This window comes from Notamacropus eugenii, chromosome 3 (assembly GCF_028372415.1).
Source record: "Notamacropus eugenii isolate mMacEug1 chromosome 3, mMacEug1.pri_v2, whole genome shotgun sequence".
NCBI classification, from domain to species: Eukaryota; Metazoa; Chordata; class Mammalia; order Diprotodontia; family Macropodidae; genus Notamacropus; species Notamacropus eugenii.
Genome location: NC_092874.1, coordinates 8,589,650 through 8,609,817, shown reverse-complemented (window position 1 = coordinate 8,609,817; position 20,168 = coordinate 8,589,650). Strand labels below are relative to the sequence as shown.

Genomic DNA, 20,168 nt, shown 5'->3' with positions numbered 1-20,168 from the left:
AAACAACACTTCACCCCTCGGTGCCCCGAGGTAGCTCCTTGGGACTGAAAACTGCAAATGAGTTGCATCTAGGTAATGGTGCAGGGAATTTCCATTCAGGGAATTGAGTGAGCTGACAACTTTACACCATGAGGACAACATTGTGGAACATTTACTTAGGACTCACCAAGAGAAGGCGGTGTTAAAAGGAAGGGTTGCTCCCATCACCTTTCAGCTTTGCCACCTTGCTGAGAGGAATCTCCCTTTATGTGCGTCTCCTCACTTTCACATCTGTGGGCTAATAAGATGTCTGATAGAGGAGATCTGGAACAGATTCATGGAATGCAACTTTCCAGAGTCTTTTAGGAAGACTAGACTCTTATCTTCCTTGAACCTGTTAGGTTTTCTTTTCCTCATTTATATTCAATAGTCTCTTTCTTCAATAGGCTATTAAAAAAATCCTGAAAGCCAATGTATTAAGAAGGGATTGTGAAATTGGCCCCAGTAGAAAGCTACATGGGCTGGAGAAAGCTGTTCCCACAGAAAAGCTAGGGAGAGATTTATGGGTGATTTCATTCATTCATAAATTAAAATGGGTAAAGTGGTGTGTGGTTGAGAGTACAGTCAGATAAAAACCTTTAGCTTTCTGTAAGAAGCCCTGAGGAGCCCTCACTTCCTTCCTGGTACATTTGTGCAAGAAGGGGCAACTTCTGGGGTCTCTGAAGTCAGAATTATACATGCAGGGTTGAAAAAATGAGCCTGCCTTAGTGGTTGATGGTGTGTTGCCTTCTGGTCAGGAGCTCAGAGAAGATTTGGATTGTTGGGAGCAACGGAGGAACTCAGAAATTTTAGTTAACTGAATTTCATTAATTTAATTAGCTGTTATTCATTCTCATTCTTTCTCTCTCTCTCTCCATCCATACATATGTACACATACGTATACATATTCACATGCAGACAGCCCACATATACACATGCATATATGTGTATGCACACATATATACCTATGTATATAGCTGTGTGTATACTATATATCACACACATATATCACATACACACATGAATGCATACATACAATACATATGTAATACACATATGCAAATACATATATACATATACATACACACGTGTGTATCTATATACATAAATACATGCATGTATTAAGAATATATGTGTATATGTGTGCACACACATAAACATATATGTTTGTGACACAGTAGATAAAGTGCTGGGCCTAAAGGACTTGAGTTCAAATCCAGGCTGAGACACTTACTAGCTGTGTGGTCCTGGGGAAGTCATTTAACCCTGTTTATCATCTGTAAGATGATCTGGAGAGAGAAATAACAAAGCACTCCAGTATCTCTGCCAGAAAACCACAAATGGGATCATGAAGAGTCAGACATGACTAAAATGACTGAACAGCAATACATATTGAATATATATTCTAACAGCATGTCACTACCTAGAAAAAGAAATTGAAAGGAGAGATTATCATTTGTGTCAGTGCTGAGAAGGCCTCATGTAGCAATTATAATGAAGAATAACTTAAGGAAAGCCACTCCTGATCTCATCTCTTTTTCTTTATTTGTGAAATAAAGGGTTTGAAGCAGCAACAACCCTCCTGACAATATAAGCGACGACTCCTCCTGCACTTGGGATTCGTGACTAGAAAACACACATACACACACACACACATACACACGCACACACATACACACGCACACACACACTCTTCTTACCCCCTTTACAGAAAGGGAAGGCAGGATCAGGGAAACTTGGGTTCAAGTGTCCCATCTCTGACATATGCTGGCTGTGTGACCTTGGGTAAATTAATTAACTTCTTAATGCTCTCGACAATTCTCCATATCACGAAAAAGGTGCCAGCCTCCATTAGTAGAGGGATTTTCTTCTTCCAAGAGTTCCCAAATTCAATGAAATCACAAATCCAATAAGGCTTTCTCCCTGATAACACATTGCATTTATGTAATATGCTTTTAAAAAAAAATAAAGTTCTTTTGCACATAGACCTGATGAGGTAGTTAGAACAAGTGTTCTTCTTACCATAGGAGGACACTGGGTCTCAGAGTGTTGGAGGGGCATGACTATGGTCAGGTAACTATTACATGTCAGAACAGGGATCTGAACCACCTATTCCATGCCCATTCCTTCGCATTGCCTGCTTCAATATGTAGTTCGCAATCGAGTACCAAAGACCAAACTCTGTGCTTGGCATCCACGAGATTCAACAGCAAAGACTCACATGTAACAATAACACTTATTTGAATAGCTATGTGCTCTCCACTGACTTTTAGAAAGACTGAAAAATAACTTTACATTTCATTTTGCAGCTGAGATGAGTGGAAGTCCCCTGAAAGGTGATCTAGAGACCAACCAAATCATTTCAGATGGAGAAACTAAAAGTTGGCAGGAACCTCTGTTTGGTCCTAAGCTGTTTAACATCATAATCACTGACTTGGATAAAGACATGGGTAACATCCTTACCAACCTGCGTGGGATGTAAAACTGAGAGGGAGAGTTGGCAGTCTGACAATCTATCTTTTTTTTTTGTTATTCCAAATATTTTAATAAGAGTTCTCTGCAAGGCATTTAAAACACCAGTTTGTGAGGATAAACTCTGTTGGAGAGAAAGAATACAGAACGCAGATAGCCACGGGGGCTGAGGAATTTTCTCGATTTGGGACAGGATCTGAGAGTCCACTGTTTTCTGATCAGCCTTGCACTGCTTTCTTTTTTTCTGTATCAAAAGTCTCTCTTTCTTGGTGTCTAGGTTTATAGAGCCTCTTCTTCTTGAAGTAAGCATCAGTAAGATGATTTGGAATTTTTACACCTGAAAGGTTAACCCTGATAGATGTGGCAATGACAAATTTCTGATGGGTTCTTCTTAAAGGAACACAGTTGATGGTCAGAGGTCCAGTCACTAGTGGCAAACCACTAGCCAGCTGCTTCAGGAAAACTGCTCTCTTGCTCCTGTGGTGACCAGCGAGCATGACCAGAATGGTGCCTGGGGTGATGCTAGCCTGAAGTCTCCTCACATGTTGGCTGAAGGACTTTTTGCCATGACTTAGCAGCTTTCTAGTCACATCCTCAGTAGGGTAATACCTAGGCATTTTATGAATCTTTACCACACGGGTTCCTCCACTCTTATTGCCACCAACTCTCTTTGAGATAGTACTAGATACCTTCTCTTTCTTTTTCCTTTCAATCCGGGTTTTTAGTGCAATATATTTCTGCTTGTATATGACTCTCCGGGAGTACATTGCAGACCTGGAGTACCTACCTATCCCTTGCGTCAGGACTGGGTTCCAAATGCAATGCTTTTGAGGGTTTTTTTTCCCATCTTTTCAGCCACATCTTCCGTTTTGCTCTTTTTTTCCCCCTTTTTAACCTTCTTTTCCTTTGGCTTCTTTGGGGGCTTTCTGTCCACCATCTTGAGAGAAGGGAAACCAATCTGACAATCTCAAAAAGACCCTCTTGGAGAGACTATGGAACAAATTGAAAGAGATGGCTTTTGACAAGAATGAGTGACAGGTGAGCTTTGATAAACTGGGCTCATCCAGGGCAGGGCAGCCAGGGGGTTGAAGGGTCTAATTTTCATTCAGTTCAACAAACATTTACCAAATTGATGTCATATGAGAATTAGGGGATATTTAAACTGGAGAATAAAAGATCTGGAGAGAGGATAACTTTTCAAATATTTGAAGAGCTGTTCTATGGAAGAGGGATTGGACAAGTTCAGTACAGTACCAGAGAGCAGAGTTCGGGCATGGGCATAAATTGCAGAGAGGCCATTGCAAGTCAGGACAACAAAATAGTTTGAAGGCTGAGTTGTGTCAGTGTGGGGGTGGCTTTCCTGTCATTGAAGGTCTTTAGAAAAAGACTGGAGGAACAACATTGAATGTGATATGGCAATGATTCTTTTCCAGTTATGGGTGAGATAAGGTGGCTGCTAAGGTAGATTCCAACTTTGAGATTCTGAGAAATTGAGACACAGAGAGGGGGCAACTAACTTGATGTCACAACCCTAGAAAGTGAAAAATCCAGGATGAACCACCGTTATCACTCTAAAACATAGCATCCTTCAGAGTAGCTAACAAATGTTAGGAATCCTGTGTTGTTGTTTTTTTAAATAAAGAATATGATTTCTTCCAGAGTCAAGAGATATGTCAGCATTCACTGTTCCCTATCAGGGAGCAGTTAATTTCATACCCTTGTTGACAAGATTATGGATTTCTATAAGTAGTTCAGAAAGTATCAATAGATGAATTATTTTTATCAATACAAAGTCAGAAAAAAGAAAATATTGCAATTATTCCCTAGGTGAAAGATACCGTCCTTTATTAAGGAAGAAAGTATGGTTTTGTTCCAGTGTACTCTGTGATTGGCAAACTTCACTTTGAAGGGATTAAGTCATGCTATATACCAACCCCCACTCCTTTGGGACTGAACATTTCCCAAATGTTAAAATGAATCATGTACAAGAGCCTTACTTCTGCTAATCTCTATCATTCATCTTGAAAGATCTTGCCTCAACCCCGATATTCTTTCAAATTAAGAGGAAACAGGCAAATTACAGGAATCTCTTCCAGTCACTCATTCAGTAAAAGATAACAGTGCTAAATCTCTTGTATCTTTGCATTTTGTACAGAGTTCTTTCTCACTCTGCTGGTCCACTTCCTGGCTGTCTCCCCCTCCAGGGACTTGAGAGAAAAGACAGATGCATACAGTGTACAATTGTGGTGCACACCACGTGCTGGGCTTCCTTCATCATTCTAGTTCTCATTGTTGTAGTTTGTAACTTAGGTGATTTTCCTGGGACAGGAATGAGAAAAGCAGTAGCATAGAAAGCGCCCTCCATGCTCTCTGAGTTCTCTTCTTGTGTAAATGCATTCGCTGTGTCAGTTAACAAAATCACACAAATCTCTATATGGTCTACTTGAATTCAAAGACTCAACGGTCTGAGTCTGTTGAAGGTCGTTGAGTTTGAGCTTCTAATGGGAGAGAAAAGGATATCAACCTTGCCTTAAATTAGAGGGTATCTCACAGAGCTTTAGTCACCTTTCTTTTAAATGTAAATTTGGCAAAATCTCATTTGAAAGATCCAATATGTCCCATGAACTCATCAGCAGGAGGATGAGCCTTTATTTCTTCTATATGGCTTTTCTGTTTTTTAGATTCAGGATCATTTGGGTAAAGAAAAAAATGACTAGATTCTAGGAGGCTGAGAAACTGATTTTGTTTCAATATACTCCTTTTAACCTTTGGGGTGTGTGTGTGTGTCTCTCTGTGTGTGTGTGTGTGTGTGTGTGTGTGTGCGTTTATAATTTTTTATATTAATTTTATTTAATTTTAGTGTTCTACAATCACTACCATAAAACTTAAGTTTTTTCCCCCTACAAACTCCCCAGTACCCCCCTCTCTCCCCGAGATGGCATACAATTCTATACAGGATCTACACATACATTTCTATTGAATACATTTTCACTGTAGTCATGCTATGTAGAAGAACTAAAATAAATGGGAGAAATCATATAACAAACCAAAACATTAAGCGCACGCGCACACACACACACACAATGATCTGCTACATTCTGAGATTAAATTCTACAGTTCTTTCTCTGGATGTGGAAGGCATTTTGCCTTAAAAGATCATTGGAATTTTTTTTTTAAGTCCTTGCATTGCTGTGAAGATCCAAGTCTACCAGAAAAAACTCTTTCATACTGTGGTTCTTGCTGTGCACAAAGTTCTCCTGGTTCTGCTCCTTTCTCTTAGCATCAGATCATATAAGGCTTTCCAGGCTTGTCTGAAGTCTTCTTGTTCATCATTTCTTATACTACAATAGTATTCCATTACATTCATACACCATAATTTATTCAGCCATTCCCCAATTGATGGGTATCCCCTTGATTTCCAGTTCTTGGTCACTACAGAGAGTGCTGTTGTAAATATTTTTGTATACGTGGGACCCTTTCCCATTTTTATGATCTCTTGGGGATACAGTACTAGAAGCAATATTGTTACGTCAAAGGGTATACACATTTTTGTAGCCCTTTGGGCATAGTTCCAAATTGCTCTCCAGAATGGTTAGATGAGCTCACATCTCCACCAACAATGAATTAGTATTCCAACACTCCCACATCCTCTCTAACATTTATCATTTTCCTGTTCTGTCATGTTTCCCAATCTGATAGGTGTGATGTGGTACCTCAGAGTTGTTTTGATTTGTATCTCTCTAATCAAAAGCAATTTAGAGCATTTTTTCATGTAATTATAGATACCATTAATTTCTTCTTCTGAAAATTGCCTGTTCATATCCTTTGACGATTTATCAATTGGGGAATGACTTGTATTGTTGTACATTTGACTCAGTTCTCTATATATTCTAGAAATGAGACCTTTATCACCGAGATTAGCTCTAAAAATTATTTCTCAATGTACTACATCCCTCCGAATTTTGGTTGAAATGGGTTTGGTTGTACAAAACCTTTTCAGTTTAATGTAATCAAAATTATCCATCTTGCACTTCATAATGCTTTCTATCTCTTCTTTAGTCAAAAGTTCTTCCCTTCTCCATAAATCTGATAAATACACTATTCCTTGCTCCTCCAGTTTGTCCATGGTATCTATCTTTATACCTAGATTGTGTACTCATTTGGACTTTATTCTTGTGTCCAGTGTCAGGCATTGGTCTATGCCTAGTTTCCACCACATTGTTATCCAGTTTTCCCAGCAATTTTTGTCAAACAGTGAGTACTTATCCCAGAAGCTGGGGTCCTTGGGTTTATCAAACAGGAGATTGCTATATTCATTGCCTACTGTGTCTTGAATACCTAGCCTATTCCACTATCTACCCTTCTCTTTATTAGCCAGGACCAAGTGGTTTTGATAATTGCTGCTTTATAATACAATTTGAGATCTGGTAGCATTAGGTCACCTTCCCTAGCATTTCTTTTCATTAGACCCTTTGATATTCTGGACCTTTTGTTCTTCCAGATGAATTTTGACATTATTTTATCCAGCTCTAGAAAATAATTACCTGATAGTTTAATTGGTATGGCAGTAAATAGGTAAATAAATTTAGGTAGAATTGTCATTTTTATTATATTGGCTTGGACTACCCATGAGAAACTGGTGTTTTTTCACTTACTTAGATCTCACTTTATTCGTGCAAAAAGTGTCTTGTAATCGTGTTCATATAGTCCCTGGGTTTGTTTTGGCAGGAAAACTCCCAAATATTTTACAGTGTCTACCCTAGCTTTAAATGGGGTTTCTCCTTCTATCTCTTGCTGTTGGGCGTTGTTACTAATATATAGGAATGCAGAAAATTTGTGCGGGTTTATTTTGTAACCTGAAACTTTGCCAAAGTTGTTTATTATTTCAAGTAGTTTTTTACTTGAATCTCTGAGATTCTCTAAGTATATCATCATGTCATCTGCAAAGAGTGATAACTTTGTTTCTTCTTTGACTATTCTTATTCCTTCAATTTCTTTATCTTGTCTAATTGCTACAGTTAATATCTCTACTACTATATCAAATAATAGTGGTGATAATGAATATCCTTGTTTCACTCATGATCTTATTGGAAATGCATCTAGCTTATCTCCATTGCATATAATGCTTGCTGAAGATTTTAGTTAGATACTGCTTATTATTTTATGGAAAGTTCCCTTTATTCCTATGTTCTCCAGAGTTTGTAAGAGGAATGGGTGTTGCATTTTGTTGAAAGATATTTCTGCATCTCTTGAGATAATCATGTGATTTCTGTTACTTTTGTTGTTGATATGATCGATAATGCTAATAATTTTCCTAATATTGAACCAGCCCTGCATTCCTGGTATGAATCCTACCTGATCATAATGTATTACTTTCTCTATATGATGCTGTATTTGTTTTGTTAAAATCTTATTTAAAATTTTTGCATCTATATTCATTAGAGAAATTGATCTATAATTTTCTTTCTCTCTTTTGGATCTTCCTGGTTTGTTTATCAGAACCGTATTTGTATCATAAAAAGATTTTGGTAGGACTCCTTTGGCAATTTTCCCAAATAGTCTATAGTATTGGAATTAACTGTTCTTTAAATGTTTGATAGAATTCACTTGTAAATCCATCCAGCCCTGGAGATTTTTTTCTAGGGAGTTCATTTATGGCTTATTCAATTTCTTTTTCTGAGACATGGTTATTTAACTATTCAACTTTCTCTTCTGTTAATCTGGGCAATTTTTATTTTTTAAAATACTCATCCATCTCATTTAGACTGTCGAATCTGTGGACATAAAGTTGGACAAAGTAATTTCTGATTGTTGTTTTAATTTCTTCCTCATTGAAGGTGAATTCACCCCTTTCATTTTTGATATTAGTAATTTGATTTTCTTCTTTCTTTTTTAAAATCAAATTGACCAAAGGTTTGTCAGTTTTATTAGTTTTTTCATAAAATCAACTATTGGTTTCATTTATTAATTCAATAGTTTTCTTAATTTCAGCTTTATTAATCTCTCCTTTGGTTTTCAGTATTTCTAATTTGATATTTACTTGGTGATTTCTAATTTGTTCTTTTCTAACTTTTTCAGCTGGATGCCCAAGTCATTGATCTTCTCTTTCTCTATTTTATTTATGTACGCATTCAAAGATATGCAACTTCCCCTAAGAACAGCTTTTGCAGTATTCCTTAAGGTTTGGTGGGTTGTCTCATTATTGTCATTCTCTTGAATGAAGTTGTTGACTGTTTCTGTGATTTGTTGTTCAACCCACTCCTTCTTTAGGATTAGATTATTTAGTTTCCACTTGATTTTTGATTTATCTTTCCATGGCCTTTTATTACATATAATTTTATTGCATTATGTTCTGAGAAGAATGCATTTAGTATTTCTGATTTTCTGCATTGTATTGTGAGGCTTTTATGTCCTAGTACATGGTCAATTTTTGTTTATGTGCCATGTACTGCTGCGAAAAAGGTATATTGCTTTCTATTCCCATTCAATTTTCTCCATAGATCTATCTTTTCTACCTTATCCAGAGTTTTATTTACCTCCTTAACCTCTTCCTTGTTTTTTGTTTTTTTTTTTTGAGGTTGGATTCATTAAGTTCAGAGAGGGGAAGGTTGAGTTCCCCCACAAGTATAGTTTTGCTGTCTATTTCTTCCTTCAACGTCCCTTACCTCTCCTCTAAGAATTTGGATACTATACCACTTGGGGTGTACAGGTTTAGTACTGATATTGCTTCATTGTCCATGGTGGCTTTTAACAGGATATAGTTTCCTTCCTTATCTCTTTTGGTTAGATCTATTTCTCCTTTTGCTTTGTCTGAGATTAGGATTGCTACACCTGATTTTCTTACATCAGCTGAAGTACAATATATAATATATTCTGCTCCAACCTTTTACCTTCACTCTGTGTGTATCCCCTGTTTCAAATCTGTTTCTTGTAAACAACATACTGTTGGATTATGGCTTTTAATCCATTCTGTTATCTGTCTCTGTTTTATGGGATTGTTCATTCCATTCACATTCACAGTTATGATTACAATCTGTGTATTTCCCTCCATGCTCTTTCCCACAGTTTGTGCTTTTAGTTCTCCCATCTCCCTTCCCCTCTTCAGTAGTTTTCACTTTTCACCGCAACCTCCTATAGCCTTCCCTTCCTTCTTTTAGGTGCCTCCCTTTTTCTCCCCTTTACCCTTACTGCTTCTTCCCTCCCTTTTAGCTTCCCCTCCCCTTTCTTCCCCCTTCCCCTCCTACTGCCTGCAGAGCTAGTTAGAATTATACACTTAACTAAGTTTTTTATTCCCTCCTTGAACAAAATCAGATGAGAGTACCTGTCAAATAATGATCATCTCCCTGCCCTCTTTCCCTCTTCTATAATTTTGTACTTCTTCCTGTGATGTAATTTACCATATTTTGCTTCCTCCTTTTCACACCTCCTGATACAATCCCTTTACATGCTTAAATAATATTTTTATCATCACATCATTTGCTTTATACCAATTCCCTCTATGTATATCTCTTTTATATTTCATAATAGATGTGCAGTACTTAAGATTAGTAGGTATCATCTTCCCTTATAGGGAGCTAAGCAGTTTGCCAAAATTGAGTAACAAGGTTTTTTTGTTTTTGTTTTCCCCCCCTGTTTACCTTTTTATGCCTCTCTTGAGAGCTGCATTTGAAGGTAGAATTTTCTATTAAATTCTGGTGTTTTTGTCAGGAAGGTCTGGAAATCCCTTACTTTGTTGAATGACCATCTCTTTGCCTGAAATGTTATGCTGAACTTTGTTGTGCAGTTGATCCTTGGTTATAGTGTCAATTCCTTTGCCTTATGGAATATCGGATTCCTATTCCTTCGATCTTTTAATGTTGAAGTTCAAGGTCCTGTGTGATCCTGACTGTAGCTCCTGAATAGTTGATTGGTTTCTTCCTGGCTGCCTGTAGCATTTTCTCCTTCACTTGATAGTTCTGGAATTTGGCAACAATATTTCTTGGGGTTTTGAGTTTGGGATCCCTTTCAGGAGGTGAAGGTGCCTTCTTTTGATGACTGTTTTGCCTTCTGTATCTAGCACTTCTGGGCAGATTTCCTTGATGATTTCCTGGAAATTGTCCAGAGTCTTTTTTAAATCATGGCTTTCTGGCAGGTCAATAATTCTTAAATTTTCTCTCCTGGATCTATTTTCCAGGTCAGTTGTTTTTCCAGTTAGATATTTTACATTTTCTTCTATCTTTTCATTCTTTAGATTTTGTTTGACTGATTCTTGCTGTCTCATAGAGTCATTAGTTTCTACTTTCCCAATTCTAATTTTTATCAAATTACTTTCTTCAGTTAACTTTTGCATCTCCTTTTCCATCTGTCCAATTGTTTCTTTTAAGGAATTATTTTCTCCAGTTAGTTTTGGAACTTTGTTTTCCATTTGTTCAATTTTCCTTTCTAAAGAGATGTTCTCTTCCTGGAATTCTTTTTTCATACTTTTAAAATCATTGGCCAATTTTTCTTCTATTTCCCTCTTCAGCTGTTGCAGGAGAGCTGTTTTTGCATGGGAGCAGTTTATAGTCCCTTCTGAAGTTTCAGATGGAAGTACAGTCTCACAATTGACCTCTTTGGTATTTATGTTTTGGTCTTTGTCCCCACAGAAAGATTCTATGGTTTTTTCACCCCTATTTTGCTTTTTCCTGCTCATGATGGTGATTGTGTGTTGCGGCTTCTGGTTCTTCCAGTTAGAAACTGCAGAACTTGGTATTGAGCTGACTAGTGTGAAAAAACTGAGGGCAAGTGTCTTTTTATCTTTTTATTTTGAACTTCCCCAATCAGCCTTGGGGCTAGCTTGTTAAGTGTGGGGCAGGGGTGGTCTGGTCAAAGGAGATCTCCTGAGCTGAGCTGAGGCAAAGGCAAGCTCAGGGGTTGGTGATCCCAGCTGCCTTATTGTCTTCCCATTTTCCCTAGAGTGCTGAGGCACACCTGGATCCTAGTGCGAGTTTTCACTCTTCCTGGTGTTCCTCTTCTAGTGCTGAGGCTTGCCTGTGCCCTAGTGGGAGTTGCCACCCCTCCTGCAGCTCTTTTCTTAGTGCTGAGGCTCGCCTGGGTCCTAGTGCAAGTTTCCACCTCCCCTGGAGCTCCTCTCCTAGCTCTCAGGCTTACCTGGATCCTAGTGCGAATTTCTACCCCTCCTGGGACTCTTCCCCTAGCACTGAGGCTTGCCTGGGTCCTTGTGTGAGTTTCTACTGCCCTGGGGCCCCTCTCCTTCCAGTTTGCCTCTGCCACAGTAGGAGGAATCCCTCTTAGCTATTTTCCTAGCTTCAGGTGTTATGAGACTATTTACCCCCTCTGCTGTTCCCACTGATCCAGGGTTTTCCTGGGGAAATATTTTATGGTTCTTTTGAGGTCATCAAGGGGGGAGGATAGAGCATTTACTGATCTCTCTGCCATCCTGGCTCCTGGAAGTTCAAGTAGGTGACTTACAGATGTTTAATCTGCGGGTTGAAAGTTTCCAGAGCTGCTGCAGCTGATATCTAGGGCTCAGCGCCTGGTCTCTCACCATGGGTTGCTGCTCCACTGGTTCTGCCTGCTGCTGCCTCAGGTCTCCCTAGGGCACTCCCTCATTGCTGTGCTGGATGCACTGTGCTGTGCACTATAGGCTCACCCCAGTGGAACAGATCCTTCCTGTCAATCTTCCAGTCTGTCGTGGACTGTGAATCTGCCACAGTCTGTCTCCTTTTGGATTCTGCACCTCCAAAGTTTGGTCAGATTCTCTTTTTAGAGGTATCTGAAGGAGTTTGTTTAAGAGCTTAGGTGAGTCGTTGCTCACACTCTGCCATCTTGGCTCCCCCTGACCTGTGTTTATAATTTTTTAAAAAATGAGCCTATGGTCTTGCCCAGTCTGAAAGTACAGTGGCCATTCATAGGCCTAGTCCACTGCTCCTCAGCATCTAAGCTCTTTTGTTTCTCATTTCTGTCTGGGCCTGGTTCAACTTACTTTAGGCAGCCTGTTGACCTCCCTACTTAGTCCTCATCTCATTGGGACTGGGCATAGTATGTACAGCTCATGAGCTTTAGCCCCATTGCAACTCAACTGATCCATTACCGTTAGTCCCTTGTAGTAATAGAGATTACCAATATATATTGTCATGCCAGGCCTGTTTTTATAGTTAAACAAAATGCTTACACCTTATAGGCCTCAATTTCTCCATCTGCAAAAATGAGAGTGAGTCAGAAAAGATTGCATCTCAGATCTCTTCTTCCAGTTCTCCAGTGAACCTCTGGCTATATGAGCAGTTCAGATTGCTGCCGTATTTTCTCTTTCAGGTCAATGTCAACTCTACCTCAGGCTTAGAGTAGAAGACCAGGCTGGAATGGTTCCATCCTGTGATGCAAGAATGTATGCAGGAAACCTGTTATTATAATGAGCTGCTCTTCCTTCCCACATTGGTAGCAATGGACATAGATTCAGGATGTATATTCCCAATCATTCCATTCTGTGCCTTTATATATATATGTGTATGGGGAGGGGACAGGAGGCAAATGTGGCACTGGTGGGCATAAATCTCTAATGTACCTCTGATCTCCCTGAAGTAAGTATTCTTTCCTATGATGTAGATCTCCCATTCTCCATGGTAGGTAACAGTTGTTCATTTCTAAATTCCTTATGACCCTGTATCTGTTTTCTTAAGATTTCTGATAATATAAGATATTGAATTGAATCTAGATATAGCTCCCTTATTTTACAGATATAGAAACTGAGACCCAGAAGGGGAAGGGGATTTGGCTAAGGTCTCACAACAAGGTGGTAATTCCATCTTCAGTTAATTTGATGGTTTAGGATTTTCACATAATGTGTTTTTCAAAACTTAAAGTGAGAGCTGTCACACAATGCTGCCAGGTGCAAGAGAGAGAGAGCTGTCCTCTCCATCAAAGACCATGAATTCTACTCCTGTCTCTGATGGGCACAACTTGTATAGTGCCTAGAGTGCTTGGAGTAAGGAAGACCTGAGTTCAAATCCAGCCATATTGCTATGTGACTCTGGGCAAGTCTGTTAACCTCTATTTATCTGAGGTTTCTCAACTATAAAATATGATTATTAATAGCTCCTAACTTCCAGGGTTATTGTGAAGATCAAATAAGATGCTACTTGTAAAGTCCTTTGCATATTGTCTGGCATATAGTAGGAGTTGTATGAATGCACACTCCTTCCTTTCATCCCTCCCCTTCCAAAAACCAAACAAAAAAGAACAGAAGATCCTCTCTAAGATGCAGAGAAGATGTTGCTGTGGGCTGGCAACAGTTTGTTCACCTATCCTAACCTCGCTTATACTATACTAAATCATATCTTGTTGTATTATATATCCTTATCTGTACAATGGCGACCATAGTGCTTATATTTACCTAGTTCTTGTATTAAATGAACTGACTCTATACATACGTAAATATATGTATTGGCACCTAGGTGGCACAGCGGATAGAGCACTGAACCTGGAGTAGAAAGACCTGAATTCAAATTCTGCTTAAACACTTCCTAGCTGTATGACCCTGAGCAAATCATGTAACCCTATCTGCCTCACTTTCCTCATCTGTAAAATGAAGTGGAGAAGAAAATGGCAAGCCACTTCAGTATCTCAGCCAAGAAAATCCCAAATGGGGTCAGAAAGAGTCAGGCATGACTCAAACAACACAACAAATACATGTATGTGTGTCTGCTTGTGTGCAGATACAATCAATTCATTTAATCCATATGAAAACCATGTGAAGTGTTGGTATTATAATCACCATACTACATATAAGGAAACTGAGGCTGAGAGAGTGGAAGTCTTGGTCCCTCACCTCTTTGTCTTTTCCTTCTTTCTCTTACTCCAATACTACTCACTGATTGAGAGACACATTGTTATTACTCTTTGCCTGCATGATTTATGGGTTTATGTATGACAAAGCAATGGAAAATAGAATTAAATCTGGGGGCTTGTCATTTTTCCCCCTTAAATTGATAGACTTTTAATTCTAATGAAACAAATTCAGTGAAAGCAACAGACTTTGCCCAGGGCAGGCACCTAATTCTCATCTGGTGAATGAAATGATTATTTTTGATGAAAGTAGACTTATGTCAATATGCTTTGTGCTGGTTTCTATGACTACTAGGAGGGATACAAGGCTGCAAGGACCCTGGGGGAGGTTATTAGAGAAAGCAGCACTTTATGGAAACACAAAAAGATACTAAAAATTGCTTTCAGCACTTAGGGAAATGTGCCTTTTAAAATGAGTTCTCAAGTGAGGCCCTCCCTGCCCCCTTCACCACATCGAGTGCCCGGCAGCCTTGTTCGCTCCCAAGGTTGTTTGAAATGGATCAAGTAGGTGGGCTCTCATGCTTATTTCTCCCATTATTTCTGTAACAACAATTTTTATAACAACATTGAAGGTCCCGGACCATTTTTAATGACTGCTTTTTCTTCTGTAACCCCCACAATTGTTATGCCAAGTGAGGCTGTAAGGAGGGGTTTCTTACCAGACAACTCAGAGTTCTCTCAAATGACTAGTCTATTTAGGCAAAATAACTGAGGAGGTCACATCACAGGCCAGGACTATATTGTGTATGTGTGTGTGTGTGTGTGTGTGTGTGTGTGTGTGTGTGTATGGAGAGATATCCATGGAGAATTGTATCTATGCAAGACAAAACATCATGTAGCTTTAGGTTTTGCAATTCACATTTTGCCTTCTCTTTTCACCAAAAACCTACTTTGAGAGACTATATGCTAATGGATAGTGATACAAAAAAACAAAACAAAACAAAACAAAAAAAAAGTCAATTTGCCCTTGCCCTAGAGAAGTTTACATTTCTAATGGGACAGACGATGTGTAAGATGCCAGGTATATGCAAGCAAGTTTTTACCAGGGGATGTGCGTTTTCCTTCTGATGTAATAAAAGCAGACACAGACATGTCTCTAGGATCATAGATTTAGTGCAGGAAGTTCTAACCCAGAGATCGTCTAGTCTAGTGAAAATGTAGACATTGATCCACAGAGAAGTCAAGTGACTTAACTAAGGACAGGCAGGTGAAAGGAAGTCTTCTGGTTAGGATTAGACCCCCTTGCCACACTACGTCTCCAAGGACACTACACTAACTCTCTGTGGGTCTTTGCTGGGGAATAAGAAGGGGAATATTTTCTTTATCTTCTAGTGTCTGAGTTAAGAGATCATTTACATTTCATTTTATTTTTTATATTTCCAATCCCTAGACAGAGTTTGGTATATAATGTATTCCCAATAAATGCTTGCCAAATTGGAGGGAATGCGTTTTATCTAATTTTGATGGGGGCACCTTTGTGACATAAAAGTCCACAAAGAGAATTTCAAAATGTTCCTTCACAATCCAGTCACATAGGGCCTGGAAAAACCAGGTTTTGGTTTTTACTCTGAAGGAACAGGACTAAGTATTCGGACCCTTAGTCGTCAGAGTGATCTGCTTTCTCTTTGAAAGGGATTCCATCCTCCATATTTCATTTCTAAAGCTGAAGTGTCTGTGAGTGGGTCACTCTCGCTTAGGGTATGTCTCTTCTGTTGGCTCCATTTTGAATGATAAATTATTTAAAGAGATGTTTTGAGCTCAGAGATGAAACTCAATAGTTTCATCTTTGGCAGTACTTTTGTGTCCCTTCTCTTGTTTCTGATGTGGCCTCCTCACCTTAATGAAAAATAGTTGAACCTTCCCAAAAATTCCTTTCTGGCTTGGAAATAGTGATCTTTTCCCCAGAAGCTGGTAGATGGAACATGGAAAATGACTGAAACAGATCCCTGCCCCAGTGCCCCTCTAACACTATCTCGCCTTTATTTTCTAGGATGGGAGAAGATCCACAACATTGCATAACACCTTCCTTCCTTCCTTCCTTCCTTCCTTCCTTCCTTCCTTCCTTCCTTCCTTCCTTCCTTCCTTCCTTCCTTCCTTCCTTCTTCTCTCTTTTTCTTTCTTTCCTTCCCTCTATTTTTCTCACTTTCCCTTTCTCTTCTTTCTTATCTCTGAAATTTTCTCTTTTTCTCCCTCCTCTCCTTCCATCCTTTCTCCGTTTCTTCCCTCCTACTTCCCTCTCTTCTGCTCTTTCTTCCTTTCTTTCCCGCTTTGTGCTTCTTTCTCCCCTTCCCACTACCCCTTTCTTTTCTTTCTTATTTCTCAATTTTTCTCTTTCTTTCTGTATCTCCCTTCTCTTCCATCCCCTTCCTTTCTTTCCCTCCCTCTCTTCTTCCTTCTTTCCCTCCTTCCTTGCTTCATTCTTTCTTTCCTCCCTTCCTTTCTCTCTCCCTTTCTTCTTTCTTTCCTTCCTTTCTCTCTCTCTGTTTTCTTTCTTCCTCTCCTTCCCTCTCTTTTTCTCACTCTCCCTTTCTATTCTTTCTTATCTCTGAGACTTTTTCTTTTTCTTCCTCCTCTCCTGCCATCCTTTCTCCCTTCCTACTTCCCTCTCTTCCACTTCTTCTTTCTTTATTTCCCTCTTTTTGTTTCTTTCTCCCCCTCCCACTACCCCTTTCTTTTCTTTCTTATTTCTTAATCTTTCTCTTTCTTTCTGTATCCCCCTTCTCTTCCATCCTTTCCTTTCTTTCCCTCCCTCTCTTCTTCCTTCCTTCTTCTCTCTCTTTTTCCTTCTTTCTTTCCCTCCTTCCTCTGTTCCTTCTTTCCTTCTTTCCTCCTTTCCTTTGTCTATCTCTCTCTTTCTTTCCTTCCTTCCTTCTTTCTTTTCTTTTTTTCTTTCTTTCTGAGTTAAATTTGTACTACAGTCTAGTCATGGTATCTTAACTCTACACCTGGAATGGATCTCAGAATATGTCTAACCCGATGCCATCATTTTACAAATAAGGAACCTGAGGCCTGGAATGGGAAAACAACCTGGCTTCATAGATTTAGAAGTGGAAAGGACCTTAGGAGTCCAGTCCTCTCATTTTACAGATGATGAAACTGAAGCCCAAGGAGGTCAACTAATTTGTCCAAGGTCAAGACAATATGTTTAATTGCCTAAACTGTGAATTCGCTATAGTAAAAAAGAGCTGTATATTATCATGATCCTAGTTTTCCTTGCACTATGTTATTTATTGTTGGTTCAGTGACAGCCTTGACCTTGACACTCCAGCCAACCTTTTGGGACGATATAATCTCCACCCAGAGCACTCATTTTCTGACATATTAGAGAAAGAGATCCTGAACTACACAGGTGGTAGTTACATCAAGGAGGGATCTGACTTCATAGAGATCAGGTTTCAGAGGTGGCGAGAGTTTGTTTTTAATGAGTATTATGAGGAAAAGTTTTTAACTAAGAGGTATGAGGTGAATCCTCTTTGGAAGTGGGAAGGTTTTAAGGTGAAAGAGAGAAGGGTACCATAGGAGGGTGTATTCAAATAGAATTGGGAGTGGGTTGAGTTCTCCTGTTAGGTTTGAAGTCAAGAAGACCTGCGTTTGAATTCTACTGTCTGCTATGATTAACTTTGTTTAGCATAGGCAACTAAATCACTTAACCTCTCTGACTCAGTTTCCATATATATCTTATATATAAATTGAAGATCATCACACATCTATCTCATAAGGTTCTTTTGAGGTTCAAATTCAAGGTTATTCATAAAGCATTGATCTATATTTAACTGTAATTATTTATTATTAATAAGTCTCAAAGTAAGAAATAGAGAGTAGGCACTTAGCCAATGCTATTGGCAAGGGAGAGTATTTTGAGTTATATAAACAACTTAAAAGGCAATTTTGTAATAGTGAGAAGTGTGGGCTAAAAGCTGAGAAGACTATTATTTGGCTTCTGAAATATTCAAATAAAAAGAAACAGTAATGATCAGGTTTGCTCCAGTTTTTACTATCATTTTCCTTAGCTACATGGTAATGATTCAATGATACTCTCTCTCTCTCTCTCTCTCTCTCTCTCTCTCTCTCTCTCTCTCTCTCTCTCTCTCTCTCACACACACACACACACACACACACACACACACACACACACACAGAGTGCTTTACAGTTTCAAAAAAGAAAGTAGGAGGGAAAAACAAACAAACAAGCCTTTGGAAATAGGAGGCCAGTGGAAGGACAAGGTCAGGTCAGGAGACCAGAGATATGATTTGCACAGTTAAATGGAAAGATTTAGGGGATTTTCATGGGACAGGAGATGAAGAGGACTTCATTGTAGAGAAGAAATTCTAAGAATTATGGGTACTTCTTAGAATGCCAGGCACATCAGTGTGCACTTTTCTGCCAGTGGGATGGCTCAAGCTATTGGAAAGAGGGCTGGACTTGGAGCCAGCAGAGATCTGAGTTCAGATCGTATTTGGGCTTGTGTGTGCTTGGTGATCTTACAACTCTCAGTTTTATTCAAGTTTCCTATGAGCCTCACAGGACTTTTGTGAGAATTCAGTTCCACAATAATACTCAGGAGGACACACCAACCACTGTATCTACACAATCAAATAGACTGTATCCAGAACCTGTTATGCACTCCCTCCTGGCCTCTGACAATCTGTCCTCTTCTTTGAGACCCAGCTCAAGCACTGGTGTCTGCAGAAAGGCCCTCCTCCTCCAGCCAAAAGTGACCTACTACTCCTTTGGCCTTGCCCATGAACCCTTGCTGATGTAGGATTCCCTGTCTCCCCCATTAAAATAGGATCTGTTCAATGGCAAGAACCAACTTTTGCTTCTGCTTCTATACTCAGCACCTGGCACAATTAACAAAGTTCACAAAATATTTCATTCTTTTATAATCAGGCCTATGCTACAAATCCACCTCCTAGGTAGAAGGCCAGTTTACTCTTCATTCGTTCATTCATTTGGTGTATATTTTACACGTACTTAAATGTTGTCTCTTTAAATAGATTGTACACTCCTTGATGGAGTCATGCTCTTTTTTCCTTTAAATCCCAGCACCTGTTACAGTGTCTGCCACACTAAAGGAGCTTAGTCAGTGATTAGTAACCAAAGAATCATGGAAACATTGATTAAGTGCCTACCATGTCCCAGGTGCTCTGGTTGTTGTCCTTCTTCCTCAAAGAGGATTAAAATGACATCACTATATTAAAGTGAAATTTTGGTGTGTCTGACTGTGGCTGATCAGACCAGTATGACCTTGGAATACTCTACCACAGGTTGGGTACAGATAGTCCATATGAATATTTCGGGTGGATATTCCAAATTTGTGTATCCTGTGTTCACATTGTGCTGTTGCAATTCTGCTTTGCTCAAAGAGCACAACACCCTTTCTGATGTAGGCATGCCATGCTGAGTGGTCCTGTGCCAGTGTCTCCCATGCTGCACAGTCAAATCCAAAGTTCTTGAGAGAGACTTTAATAGTGTCCTTGTATCATTCCTTCTGGCCACCATGTGATTGCTTGCTCCATGCAAGTCCTCCATGAAATAGTCTTTTTTGACAAGCGTACATTTTGCATTCCAACAACATGAACAATCCATTGCAGTTGTGCTTTCTGAAACATGATTTGAATACTTGGCAGTTCAGTTCGAGCAAGGACTTCAGTGTCTGGTACCTTATCCTGCTATGTGATCCTCAGAATCTTCCTAAAACAGTTCAAATGAAAGCTATTCAGTTTCTTGGCATGGTGCTGGTAGACTGTCCATGTTTCACAAGCATGTAACAATGAGGCCAGCACAATGGCTCTGTCGACCTTCAGTTTGGTAGTCAGACTAATACCTCTTCTCTCCCAAACTTATCTTCAGA

The 20,168-nt window shown here is 39.3% G+C and overlaps 1 protein-coding gene and 1 pseudogene across 5 annotated transcripts in view; one reads left to right on the top strand and one right to left on the bottom strand.

The window, feature by feature from the left end:
• AGMO (alkylglycerol monooxygenase) overlaps positions 1-20,168 on the top strand; it is a 413,111-nt gene that overhangs the window by 24,895 nt on the left and 368,048 nt on the right. The window lies entirely within an intron of this gene.
• On the bottom strand, positions 2,521-3,257 carry LOC140532392 (large ribosomal subunit protein eL6-like; annotated as a pseudogene).